Source organism: Phaseolus vulgaris, chromosome 8, assembly GCF_051622355.1.
Source record: "Phaseolus vulgaris cultivar YP4 chromosome 8, ASM5162235v1, whole genome shotgun sequence".
In the NCBI taxonomy this organism is placed as follows: domain Eukaryota; kingdom Viridiplantae; phylum Streptophyta; class Magnoliopsida; order Fabales; family Fabaceae; genus Phaseolus; species Phaseolus vulgaris.
Window position 1 is genome coordinate 18,563,196 of NC_143505.1, and position 15,260 is coordinate 18,578,455.

General features: G+C 32.2%; 1 long non-coding RNA gene across 1 annotated transcript; it reads left to right on the top strand.

Moving 5' to 3' along the window:
• Positions 1-13,974: 13,974 nt before the first annotated feature.
• LOC150025482 (uncharacterized) lies at positions 13,975-14,559 on the top strand. Its single transcript, XR_016515219.1, has 4 exons — positions 13,975-14,014; positions 14,089-14,158; positions 14,233-14,328; positions 14,406-14,559. It is a non-coding gene; the product is annotated as an uncharacterized LOC150025482 (long non-coding RNA).
• The last annotated feature ends 701 nt before the right edge of the window (positions 14,560-15,260 follow it).

The window sequence follows — 15,260 nt, forward strand, 5'->3', positions numbered from 1 at the left end:
CTCTAAAGTATATATCTTCCAAAATTAATAAATTTCATTTTTGTAAAATATTTTTTTTATAGTCACATATCAGGAGGTTGATGAACACGGACGTAGAAGATAGCATTTCTCAAAACTAAAATATTAATTAAAAATTAGAAAAATCATAGGAGAGATTATTCCCATGGAAATCGCAGTTGGGTACTTATAAGAAATTATAACGATCTGTATTACGTTTTTATACACGTTTCATTTCAGACCCAGAAACTGAAAGTTTAAAATTCTAGGGTTCAAAATGAACCTCTTTCATAGTTTTTTTTCTACATGTCTTATTCTTACCCAAGGAAAACGAAACAATTTGGATTGTTCTTTTAGTTTTTCTACTGTTATCCAAATAGAATTCTTCTGAAACTGATTCAACAGTAAAATGATCACAGTCCCAACTACTCTTCATCTCATGCATACTCTCTATCTCTCTCTTACTTTCACCTTCATCACCATTCTTCATCTCAATCAATATTATATATTTCTATCCTGCTGCTTGAGTCATAGGATGCCAAATCTGAACCTGCACAGTATAAACAACAACATTTCTATGTTATAGCAGAACATAATACATATATATATATATATACATATTTATACAGTGTTCACATATTGATGTGTTAAAGAATATGTAATTTGTTATATACCTTCAGCAGCAGTAGCATCAGATTGCTTTGCTTTCTTGTTAATGTCTTTGAGATGTATATCTCCAGTGATCAAAAAGTTAAATACTTCTTGTTGGGATCGTAATGTCTGCTGTGAAGGCAAGTGATGATAGAACTGCAAAAACAGATGCATATGTTAGTTTTCAAAGCTAGGGTATAAATCTCAACTTAATTTCTTCAATATTATGTGTTTCTTTTATTTGCAATGAACTAATTACAGTAAATAAAATAGAATAATTAAGAAATGTTTTCAATTCATATACACAAAAATAGCTAGAATTCTCCAAGTCATAATTTATTATAACCCAATCACATACCATCTAAAAAACCTATATACATTTTACGCAACCTCTGAATGAAACGACTTAAACAAAAAACTTAACTAGAAACACAAAATATCACAAAATGATGTAACAAACAAAAATGACTAAAACTACAAGTTGTCTAGAGAACTTAGTTTACTTGATAGTTTGCAGTTGTGGCAACCAAAGCCAAAAAATGTTTCAATCATGTGTTCTAGATGCACAACAATGAATAAATAGTTGCAAAAGTAAAACAGCTCAAGATCCAAAAGTGCTAGCAACATCAATCTTTGACCTCACCAACAGAATCTAAAAACATGTTTGTGTTGGAAACCAACATGCAATGTTGTTCTCGAGAAAACAAACTCAAGAGCATATGTGTGTAAGTGATTTGCATTTAGAATAGGTCATTACAAACAAACACTTGCATTAATTTCTACTTAAAAATACCATGCATGTATATTTTTTGTTTCAATCTTGTTTTACATTAAAATCATTAACTTTATCAACAGCTAAAATCTTTGATAGTAGAATTATACCCAATCTTTGATTAAAATGCCATTATTATTGTCTCTGTTGCGTTCCCTTTTTTCCAGCAACCAGTTTTGGAATCTTTCTGCAATTGAAAATTGGGGAATATGATTCCCCCAGCTTCCTCCTTCCCTGAATCGGTTCAGAAGTACCTTTGCAAATTTTCAAGAAATATTATTCAGTAAAAGGTTTATTATATCAAAAAACATAGATTGCACTCCATGGAACAAGAAAACAAACATAAAGAGAAAGAAAAAAGAATTAGTTGGAATTCGACTATATATATAAATATGTGCTTCAAACTTACTATATTCAAATCAATGTTTTCCATCAAACAAAATGTTGGAATTTGAAAAGAAAATGGCACTTCAAAGAGAAGCTTAGTAGTAGTGTTTCTTCTTTTCCTTCGGTGAGCCTGCATGTGACAATCACATCATAAAACTCATACTGATATGGATTTAAGGAACAAGTGAGAAATTGTACTAAAATTTATCCTGGTGATTGATGTGGAGAAATATAAAAATCCAAAAGACTTTTGCAAATTTCAAAAATAAGAACTTCACCTTTCTCTGAGGCACAGGGACCATGGGGCCCCCAGGTACACCAAATTCATGCTCACCATGTTGGACAGCTTCAAGTGCTCTCATATTGGCATACTGTGTGCTCAGGTATAAAATTTCAATTGTAATTAGGATGAAATTCAAGGACTACACAAATGAGTATGAAATAAAAATTCGTATTTATTTTGGAAAAATATAAATAATGTAAATAGGGTGGTATTAGAAGATAGTTGAGGAGGACACTTACCCTTAATTGTTCTTGAAAGGCTTTTTTAAGCCTGTTAAGGAAAATAGGATCCTTAACAACGCTTATGGGTTGTGCCATAATCACTACTGCTCCATGAGGGTGTTGCTTAATGGAAGTCATGCTTGTTGTTTAAGGAAAAAGTATTTTTCTAGCACAGTCAACATGAAATAATTATGGTAATGTTATAAAAAAAATAGGATCGAGTCAGATGTGCCTACAAGAATACGATGAATTAGTTGTAAAAAAAGTGTCAATTAAAAAATAAAGGTCAAACTGATGTAATTGTGTCATTATCATAATTATAAAGGTTATAAAGGTTAGAGTGGATTAATTGAAGTCTAGGTTCGATGCTAAGTTTTTAAAACAAAAATTTGTTAAAATGTAAGATAGATGTAAGATATGACGTCTAGGTCCATGTTTATAATGGACACTAACTTATATTATTAATGATAGAAAGCGTCGATTTGGGGATATAAAGTGAAGTGGAAAGAGTTTCAATTAAAATTAAATTTAGTGAAGAGGTGTGTGCAGTATATCAAAGCAAAATAATATTATTTTATTGGATATTGTGTTGGTTAGGCCAACTTTAATTGAGGTGATGTACATTAAAAATATTTGAGTTCATGTTTGTTTATTTATGTGAATGGTTCTCATGTTATTACGTTTTGTTTTTTCCTTTTCTCTTTTTTGTTGAGAAAAATCCTAATCGACTTTTTCTATCCCATTTTATGAATTTTGTTGTCATTGTAGTCTTGAGTGATGAGATGATCTTCCAATCTTTGAAACCTTGAATATGAACCTTCAAAATTGAAACCTTGAATAAGAAGGGATAGGGTTAGATTTTTAAAAGTTGGTGAAGATGTTGTCAGTTGGAGGCTAAGGAGGTGATTCAAATTTAGAGTTGAACATCTATTATTGGTTTCGAAGGTGAGTTTAATCTCGGTTAGTACATTGTAAGATTCAATTGTACAGCGATTGTGGCGTGAAGGTGAAACTATGGGTAGGAATTTTCCTAAAGTCTTAAGAGTTCACAATGCAACGTAATGAACAATTCAATAGGGATATACTGATAAATGGAATTATAGTGAATTGCAAATAAAGTGTCATTTTCATTATAATTTTTACATGTTAGGGTTTAATTTATTGATTCGAGTGAAGATTATATTCAAAACTAGTTAAATAGGTGTAATTTATCTTTTTTTTTGGTCAGTAATAAAAAAATAAAATTATATGAAGCATTTGAAGTGTTCCAACCCATATATATTTCACAATGTAGTTGCAAATTGTTTTGCAAACACAGTGTAGTTGCAAATTGTTCTGCAAACAGTGATTCTTCAAGTTTGAACATTCTCCTACAAAATACTATAAGGTGTTATATTTAACCGACCATAAGCTACTAACATTGATATCCTAATAAATTTGCAGTTGCAATTATCCTAAAAGCTAGTTTGAATACGATTAAGAACAAATAGTTCAATCAGTGGTGATTGTATGATGCACTTTTTGTCTTATATATTCCACTATATTTTGTAGGTTGTATGCATATATTTGTTTTATTGGTTGAAGGAGAGTGTTGTTGGAGACATTCCATCAATAAAGGATCATGTTAGGTTAGTTTTTCAACTTTGGGTTTAGTGTTTACATGTTTTGTGTGGTTCAAATCAAACCTCAATTGATTTTATTATCATATCAATGTATTCCTAGTTTTAAGTTAAATTGATTGAAATAGTAAATTTATTTTATTGGAATCATATTGGCAAAAATTTAAATACTTTTAACTTTTTTTTACATTCCTAGCGTATCGGTCAAATCGATGATGTGTATTTTTTTTTCTTCTAAGGGTTAAACCTACTTTAAACATCAGAGTTTTTTTATATTTAGGTTTATCTGTTGCATTTTAATTTTTTTCCCACAAGAACCACACTATTACTATATTTTTGCATACATTTAGCCAACACAAAATTCAATAACTTCTAACTATATACAAGGTAGATTATTAACCTACGCAACATAGACGCTACTCAAATTTTAGTGTGGATTTCGTTTAGCTAAAGTCAAACCGAAGATATTCTTATAGTATGTCAACGAACATACAAAGAAAAGGAAGCTTAAAACATATAATACTATGGGAGATGTGGCTAATATACTTCAAATTTTAGGGAAAAAGGTAATTTTAAACAAACTATTTCAAGAAAATATGCCATACAAGAAACTTATGCATTTCATGCCCTCTTAACATGCCAATACCTAAGCAAACTAATGGATGTGTGCTGCACAATTACCCACCTCATATGTGTTCAAGATAAATACACAATAAATCATAAGAATAGTTAAATAAAAAGAGGCCAATTACGTTTGAAATATAGACATCTTGAAACTCGACTGCATTAAAGCCATAAGTCAATCAATATAGGTTAACTAAATAGCCATTTTAAACTCAAACCTTGTGCAGAAGCCAAAATTCAGCAAGCATGACCAATGGCTTCCTTGCCATAAAGTAAATAGTTTTCTCAGTGGAATTGAACTTATTCAATTCAAAGGGAGCTAGATCAGTGAAATTAAACAAAATTTACACAAGACATATATGCAAATCACTCAACCAAACTGTTATCATTCATTCCACAATTATCATATAATTGGCTATTCCATTAATCAACAAATTAAGCACATACCCCTTTTACTTATGCAAATTGTACTAAATTATAACATGTTAAATGCTTAGGTTTGGAGTTCCTTTCATCTTACATTAGAAAATCCTTAAGGAGTGTTTGGGATTCCTTGTCTTCTTCTGCGTGTAGCCTTTGAACTCTCAATCAGTGTGGTTTCTTCCTTGATTTATCAGAACATGACCTATTCAATTGAAGAGGAAGATTAGTACATATAACACCAAAATGGCTTTGCATGTGAGTTTCAATAAACAAAACTCCATATATAGGGCAATGTAGTTGATTTATAAAACCTATCAGGATGATTAGGGTGTTGTAGAGAATGATTTGATGAGAAAAAAGATCAACATCTACCTAATTTTTTTATAAAAAAACAAGAATTTTGTTGAGGGAGATATATAATCAATGAGAGAAATGAAGAATGTAGCTTACGAGCAAAAGGGATGGTGGCTTGAAGGAAAAACTGATACGATAATGGTATGGAATATGAAATTTTGAGCTTTGAAACAAAAAGCTAAGATAAAGGTGACTTGTTTATTAATTGTAGGCGTTAAGAAGCGCGTGAAATTTTCTGAATTATTTTTATTTCACATTTACTTAATAATTAATATGTAGTGGAACTTATAAATCTATTATTTAATTGATGTTACCATTTATTAATTTTATAAATATTTAATTGATGTCATTAATTTAATATGTTTAAGAATATATTTACTTCAAAATATAAGTTAAAATCCTTTAGTCAATATAATCTTTAGAGATATAATTGCTCTCACATCTCAAAAATTAATTCACTACTCATTTATTTATTTTGTTCTTGAGAATTTACTAATTATATTAAAACATTTAATATTTTAAATAAAAATATAAGATTCAAACAATATGAAAAGCTTGTTAATTTAGCATTTATTCATAAAGAATTATTTTATAGTATAATAAGTTTTCATTAAGTTTGTTCTTCTAATTCTTTACGAATAGGTATTGCTTTTGTTAATATATGAATTTTAGTCTAATGCTCCCATTTTTATTTTTTTTTAGTTTTGTATTTTTTAATTTATTTATATAATATTTTTTCTATGTGATTTTGCACAATAATATATAACATAAAAGCTTTTATAAAAAAAATAGTATAAAAAATACAGGTTTTAAAATTAAAGTACAAATAAATTAATACTTCTATAATCACATGTGGATTAAATCGGTACAATGAAATTTAATTTTAACAAAAATATAATATATATTTTTATCGATAATGAATAAATTCAATGAAAAAGTATTCGAAAATACTCAAATCCTTATAAAAAAATATAATATATGAAAACGTAGAAAATTTTATTCACCTTTACTTTACTAAATAATTATAATTAAAAAAATTATCATGAAATGTAACGAAATTTTATTTCTTAATTTAATATTGTATCTATTGCAGGAACATTTAATATATAATTAAGGAGTTACCATTATTTTATAATAAATTTTGTAAAATATTTAATAGAACATTAAGATGTAATTAATTATATTTCAAACCTAAATGACTCTTTTAATTCTTTTTTAATATTAAGTATTCTGGGAGGATAATGAATTTATTGGTTTTAATGTTCTTTTAAATATATTCATGTATACTACGAGTTCATTTTTTATGTTTATGAATGTAAAAGTAAATATTCCTTCTTCTTTTAACCCGGATGTTGTAATAATTTGATTTTATTCATTGTTTAATTAAAAAGTTATTAAAATTAAATATAAAAAATCATGAGATTTGGTTTGGTATTTGTTCCTACACGATCGAATTTCTCAACGAGTGTCCTCTGCTGGTAGGAGGGTTTTTGGTTTCTGGACACTTTGGCTTCTCACTCTTCGTGTTACTTTGTGTGGGTGAGAGTACCTACAAATATGCTCAAGCACCAGGTTAGATTTTTTACGCACCTTTGGACATTGGGATGCCTTCATGTTTATAAAGTTTGTTTTGGGCCTTTGATGGTATGAACAGACCGACCCAACAAAAGCGCCAATTGTATCTTAATCGCACTTTACATTATTTGATGTATTATTGGCTAATAATTGTAATTAAGCTTTTCTCGTAGTTTCGTATGAAAATTGTCGAGATTTCGACACCATTATCGATTATGCGAGCATTCCGTATCTCAGTAGTACAAAAATAAAATAAAAAACTTAAAAAGATTCAAACAAAGAAGGAAACAATTGACACTTCTTTTACCCATAGTGTGTGAATAAGAGAAAATATTGAGACACAAATATTAAATCTCCCAAAATTAATAGTCCACCCTCCAAAGCCAAGACTTAATAATCAAATGTTGGTTGGTACTTCCTCTATAACATGTATTTCTAACCTCTTTATAAGACTTATAATGTTCTATACAATATTATAATATTTATGGTCAATATACACTAGTACAAAATATGAAAACAACGACCCTTTATTTAGTGCGGCTTTGCGCTTAAATGCATTTGTAAAATACGCGGTGGCATTTTTGTAATTAAATTGATTTACAAATGCGGTTCTAGGATAAGACCGCATTTGTAAATCATTCTGAATTGAATTACAAATGCGGTCTTTAGTATGACTGCATTTGTAAATCAATTCAGAATGATTTACAAATGCGGGCATAGTAAAGACCGCATTTGTAAATCATTTTAATTGATTTACAAATGCGGTCTTACCCTAGAACCGTATTTGTAAATCAATTTTACCCTAAAAATTGAAGCGCGCCACTAGTTTTCACTTTCACTTTCGTCTTCTCCGCTCTTCGTTTCAACGTTCTGTTTCAATTCCCTTTGCATTGTAAGTTTCAGCTCTCTCCGCTTCAACGTTTGTTTTCGTTTTCGTTTTTGTCATTGTCATTATTCACTTCCTTGGCATTGTCATTTCGTTTCCTAACTCGTTTTTGGCATATAGCTGATTACTGTTCTATTGGGTTCGCTGATTTTTCTGCTCCGCCACTACCACAGCTTCCGCCACCGCCACAACTTCCGCCACCGCCTTCGCCTTCGTCTTCGTCTTCTGCCTCTGCCACTCCGATCACCATCAACCTAAAGGTTGGTGTTGTATTTAATATTTATTTAATATTTTGAATTTATATTTAATATTTTGAATTTATATTTAATATTTTGAATTTATATTTAATATTTTGAATTTTTATTTTTCTGTATTATAATATATATATTTAATTAATAACTAATACAACTTGGAATTTATAACTAATAACTAATAATTTATATATTTGTGTGTATTTTGAATTTTTGTATTATATAATTTCTATTTTCTTAAATTTATATTATATATTTAGTTAGTTGTTAATTACATTTTAATAAAAGTTTTATGTTATGTTAGTTATTGTTACTTTTAGAATAGAAATATCGTGTTTGGATTGAGTCCGGGGGTGTTCGACCCTCGGCAAATGTGTGAGATTGAATAGAATACTAATTATTAGAAAATCCTAACTATATTCCAGAATATATAATGGATCGAAGTTGGATTAATGTTGTTCGTATAAGTGATGAGTACGAAAGGGGAGTAGAGGAATTTATACAATTTGCGCAGCGTAACGCGATTATTAGTGGTCATGATGGAGCAAAGATCAGGTGTCCGTGCGTTAACTGTTTGAATGGAAGGATACTGGATGTGAATATCATGAGGGAACACCTGCTGTGTGATGAGTTTCTTCGATCTTATACAACTTGGACATGGCATGGTGAATTATTAAATTTACCACGTGTTTCCGTAACTGAGGAATATGTGGGTTCCACCATGGATGAAGCAGTACACGATGAAGGAGATGATGATCGATTGGAGGACATGATTCGTGATGTGGAAGCTGAGTGTTTTGCAAAAGCGCATGGATATGAAAGTATGTCAAAAGATGCAGAAACTCCTTTGTATCCTGGATCAACTAACTTCACACGGTTGTCGGCGGTGTTAAGATTGATGAATTTGAAGGCAATAAACGGATGGACTGATAAAAGCTTCACGGAATTGCTCCAGCTGTTGAAGGATATGCTTCCAGAGGGAAATAGTCTACCTAATCGTAATTACGAGGCCAAAAAGATTCTTTGTCCAATGGGTATGGAGTACAAAAAGATACATGCATGTCCTAATGATTGTATATTATACCGGAAAGATTTTGAATTGTTGAAAAGTTGTCCGAGGTGTGGGTTATCACGTTATAAGTCAAAACAAAAAGATGATGATTCTATTGATGACATGGAAAAGCATGGACCCCCAATGAAGGTTATGTGGTATCTTCCCATCATTCCAAGGATGAAGCGTTTGTTTGCAAACCCAGACGATGCTAAGAATCTTAGATGGCATGCAGATGAGAGGAAATGCGATGGTATGTACCGACATCCAGCTGATTCTATTCAATGGAAGAAATTTGATGATGACTTTCCAGAATTTGGTAAAGAATCAAGAAATATCCGACTTGGTTTAGCTACAAACGGAATGAATCCGTTTGGTAATATGAGTACAAATCACAGTTCATGGCCTGTATTACTAGTTATTTACAACTTACCTTCTGGATTGTGCATGAAGCGAAAATACATGATGTTGTCTGTGATGATGTCCGGTCCGAAACAACCAGGGAATGATATTGATGTTTATCTAAGTCCCCTAATTGAAGATTTGAAGTTAATGTGGGACCAGGGTGTCGAAGTATTTGACGGATTTGCTAATGAAACTTTCAAGCTTCATGCCATGTTATTTTGCACCATCAATGACTTTCCGGCATATGGTAACTTATCAGGTTATAGTGTTAAGGGTCACAAAGCGTGTCCAATATGCGAAGAAGACACTGCTTCTCAACAATTGAAACATGGAAGGAAAACAGTATATCTTCGGCATCAGAGGTTTCTTAGAAGTCATCATCCTTACCGGAGGTTGAAAAAAGCCTTTAATGGACACCAAGAGGGTAGTGGTCCACCAACTCCATTAACCGGTGTTGAGGTTTACGAAAAGGTAAATAACATAGACCACACCTTCGGTAAGTCCAAAAAAAAGTCATCTGTGACAAATATTTGGAAGAAGAAATCAATCTTCTTTGATCTTCCGTACTGGTCGAGGTTAGAAGTCAGACATTGTATAGATGTAATGCATGTTGAGAAGAATGTGTGTGATAGCTTAATTGGTACACTTCTTAACATTAACGGGAAGACGAAGGATGGTCTAAATGCTCGTTTAGATTTGATTGAGATGAACATACGCGGCGAGTTGGCACCCATAGAAATGGGTAAGCGTACATATTTTCCCCCAGCCTGTTACACAATGTCAAAAGATGAAAAAATTAGTTTTTGTCAATGTCTAAAGGGTGTGAAAGTGCCACAAGGACATTCCTCAAATGCGAAGAGCCTAGTGTCAATGCAAGATTTGAAGTTAATTGGGTTGAAGTCTCATGATTGTCACATCTTGATGCAACAGTTGTTGCCGGTAGCTATCCGTGGGATCTTACCAAAAAATGTTAGACACACCATAACCCGTTTGTGCTCATTCTTCTCTTCCATCTGTTGTAAAGTCATTGATCCCTCAAAACTAGATGAACTTCAAAATGAAATTGTTGTTATCTTGTGTGAATTGGAAATGTTTTTTCCTCCGTCTTTTTTTGACATCATGGTTCATCTAGTGGTGCATCTGGTAAGAGAGGTTAGATTGTGTGGACCAGTGTACTTAAGATGGATGTATCCTGTTGAGCGGTATATGAAAATTTTGAAAGGTTATGTGAAAAATCATTATCGTCCAGAGGCTTCAATGATTGAAAGGTACATAGCTGAAGAAAGTATTGAATTTTGTTCAGAGTACATGACAAAAGCAAATCCAATAGGTGTTCCAGCTAATTCATGGCACCACAGGCGTTCTACAACTAAATGTTTACGTGGTGTGAATATTGTAAGCAAATCTCGATCAGAAGTCTTGCAAGCACATTTGTACATATTGAATAACACAGATGAAGTTGTACCTTACATAGAAGCTCATAAAGCCATTGTGAAGGCAAATAACCCAAGACAAGCAGAGAAATGGGTCTTGATGGAACATAATAGAACTTTCATGCCTTGGTTTAAAGATGAGGTGTTCAAGGATTCAACGGCATCAGAGACCTTGACTTGGTTGGCTGCTGGATTGAAGTTTGATGTCATCTCATGTACAGCGTACGAAGTGAATAATTGTATATTTTACACGAAGTCCATGGATGAAAAGAGTACAGTTCAAAATTCTGGTGTTACTCTTGAAGCCGAGTCAATGCAGTTTTCGACTTCGAAAGATACAAATCCAGTACTTGGATTAATGGCATACTATGGGTTTATAGAAGAGATATGGGAGATTGACTACACTAAGTTTTCCGTTCCAGTTTTCAAGTGTAAATGGGTTGACAATAAAAGTGGGGTTAAAATTGATGAATCAGGATTCACACTAGTGGACTTTCGAAAGATAGGGTATCGAGATGAGCCATTTATAATGGTTCAACAAGCATCTCAGGTTTTCTATGTGAAAGATCCTACGTCAGAACATTGGTATGTCGTTTTACACGGGAAAAAACAAGGGGAAGCCATAGATGATATTGAATATGGCGAAACTCGTTCATTCACACCAATGATAACTAATAAAGATGACGATGTACTTGATGATGTACATGCAACCCGTAAAGACCACAGTGAAGGAATTTACATATAAACATTCAACCCACATGCAACATGTAAATAAACATTTAGAATTTTTTGTATTATTTTTATATGATTTTAATTCGATGCACATTAACTAATGTTTGTTACCTAATTTTTTTAACAGAGACATGGATGACGACCAGACTCCAGACAGACCTCGATCTGGACGAGGCAGTAGAGGACCTACTAGATTGAAGCGTCTTGCATTGAGACGTGTTGCTGGTGAGAAGACACATGTTGACATTGACGTCAACACTGGAGTGGCTTTTGGTCCTAAGGCAGATGAGTTTATGAGCTATCTTGGAGTTGTTTCTCATGAGAGGCTCTCCATTTTGATTAATTCATGGGATGAGGTTTCAGAGGTTGATCGGAACATGCTATGGGAGGATGTTCTGGTAAGCTTTACATTATTATTGTTATCATATAATGCTTTTTAATATTGATTAATTAATTTTAATTTGATGATGTTATTTTCCAGGCAAACTTTGACATTCCTGATGTGGAACCACTTCGATCAAAGATATTATCCAATATCGCACTTAAATTTCGTACCTTTAAGTCAAGACTGACTTCGAGATACATTTTTGGCGACCTTAAAGACGAAAATCCATGTTTAAAGTACCAACATATTGATGAAGAGACATGGCGTCTTTTTAGAGAAAGCCGTGAAAATGAGGCTTGGATGGTAAGTGAAGTAACTTTTTTGTTTATATAACATTAATAAGTTTATCTTATTTACTTCAGTTTGTTTATTTCAATTATGACAGGATCGTCGGAAGAAAGATCAAGAGATAGCTTTGAAGAATCTTACCCCGCACGTCATGTCTCGTTCGGGGTATAGAAAACTTGAGCAAACACTGATGGTGGAAAAGGAGAAATTTCAACAGGGGACGTTGTCTGAGAATGTGGAAACAGGGGTCACTTCTCCTCCATCACCACCTTTTCGCCATGTAAAATGGAAGAGGGCCCGAATTAAGAAGTCGGGTGCTCCAAGTTCTGAGCAATCCGAGGTTATAATCGAAAAAATTGTAAGTTATTTTTGTTATTTTCAATTTTTTTAAAGCATTAATTATATTAATGATTGAAAATATGATTTTTGTGTACTCTTGCAGGATTCCTTGGAATCCGACGGTAAATTTGTTGCTGAAGGTCGTCACGATATCCTGGTTGAAGCAATTGGACGACCTGAACACTCTGGTCGTGTTCGTGCCGCTGGACAAGGGGTCGGAATTAAACTTTATTTTGGAGTTTCAGAACGACAGCCATCCTCCTCCTCCAAGAAGGAAACTCAAATGAAGAGTAAGTTACGTGAAGAAATAATGGAGGAGATGAGAAAGGAGACTGATTTGATGTGGCTGGAGATGAAAAAGGAGAATGATCGAATGCGACAAGAGTTTCTATCGCAACAAGTTTGTGCTGAGCCGATTGAACCCCTTATTAGTCCCACTCCCCTGATGTGGCGAAGGTAACAGTTGAAAAAGTACAATTTCCTGATGCTCGTGTTCCTCTACCTTCAGATGAGGTAACCACTGTGGCCGATGCATTTCAGACATTCGTTGCCTGGCCCAGAGAGCTCATTCGATCTATGCCCGAACCTCATGTAATAATTTCGTTTCATTATATTATTTTTTATTTATATTTATATATTACATATAATTTAATACAAATGTTGTTTATCTTGTAGAAACCTTTTCAGCCACCAAGTCCGAAAAAGAAGCGTGAGGTTCCAGTTGACGATCCTATGGCTTCCCTACGTCTCATTGCTAGTCAGATTGGCAATGATCCTTTTCCAGTTCCGTGGGATAATACATTTTTTCAAATCAACACTGAACTGCCACTGATGATTTACAACACAGATTTATCAGAATTTATATCTGGGAAACAGGAGCTCAATATAAGTATAATTCAATTTTTTATGATGTAAGTATCTTTACCTATTATTCAATTTACTTTATGTTAAATTATTATTGATTATGCTTTAACTAAAAACTTGTAGGTTTTTGCATAGAGTCTGTATCACTGAGGGGAAGGAAAATATGTATGGATTCGTAGATCCTGCATATACTAATCCCGTTGGACCAAACTCAACTGAGACTCAAGCATACATCACTAACATCCTGGAAAAAGAGGGAAAACAAATTTATTTATGCCCTTATATTAATGAGTAAGTTTAATTATATGTCATCAATTATTATTATTTCATGTTTTAAATATTTACTAACTCTTTTCAATGATCATATAGGCATCATTGGCAGTTACTTGTCTTATCAATGGTTGATAAGACTGCTGTGTGGTTCTGTTCCTTACACAAGAAGATGCCCACAAAATTTAAGGATATCATTGATACGTAAGTATAGTATAAACTTAACTTTGTATGTTACTAATTAACCATCTACTAACGAGGTTTTTTGTATTAACCAGTTCATGGCGTGGATATAACATCCTAAAAGGTCGATCCAGTTCAAATAATTTGAACTACATAAGAGTAAAGGTTTGTAATTTTTTTCTTTCTCTATTATCATTGTTTATCAATATACTAACATATTACTTTTTATTGAATTATAGTGTAATAAACAACCAGGAAGCTATGAGTGTGGCTATTACATTATGCAATGGATGATTACCATTATAAGACTAGGTGTTAAAACTGGTTGGAAAGAGGTATATGTTAAATCATTTTTATAATTCTTGAACATATATATATCTAGAAACTAATTTATGTCAACTTTGCAATGCAGTTATTCACAGAAGAAACACCAATGAGTGAGGAAGGCATTTCATATGTTAGAGATTCTTGGTCCACATATTTCATTAATTTTTATAACTCTAGCATAGGTAAACAATAGTGGTTTTATTATATGTAATTTGATCACTTGTAAATGTACATTTTGATGATTTCAATTGATTACTACATTTCTGTATTTGTCTGGCTGGGTTTGATCATTATGCAGGTTATTTAAATATATGGTTTCTACACAAAACAGAGTGTATTTTGTAAATAGTGATTTATGAATGCGGTTTTTACCAAGACCGCATTCATAAATCCTAAACCCCAAACCCACTCCCTAATTCAGAATAATATACAAATGCGGTTATTTTAGGTAACCGCATTTGTAAATGTGATTTATGAATGCGGTCATAGGACCACATTTGTAAATTCCAGATTTACGAATGCGTGCTGATTAAATGCGGTTCTATGACCGCATTTGTAAATTTAAAATACCCGCATTTGTTTTACATATCTGCACTAGTGATACCCCTTGTCTAAACAATACCCATTACATTTTTTGCACTAGCTTTAATAGATCCAAAATTCTATTATAAACTTCAACGATAACAATATAAGATTATCTTTTAAATAATCAACTAAAGGTTTTCTCCATTCACCTAGTAATAGATCATTTACATTGAATAAATTCTAAGATATTTTATAATTCTCTTTAAATTTTAATACATGATTCCAAACTTTCTCTCTATAATTTATATCCATAAACAAATTGTGTTAAGTCATTTCCTTCTATATAGTTATGTTAAAAAGATAACAGTTGGTTTGAAAATAATCTAGAATGGCAAGTGGAAAATAATGAAAAAAA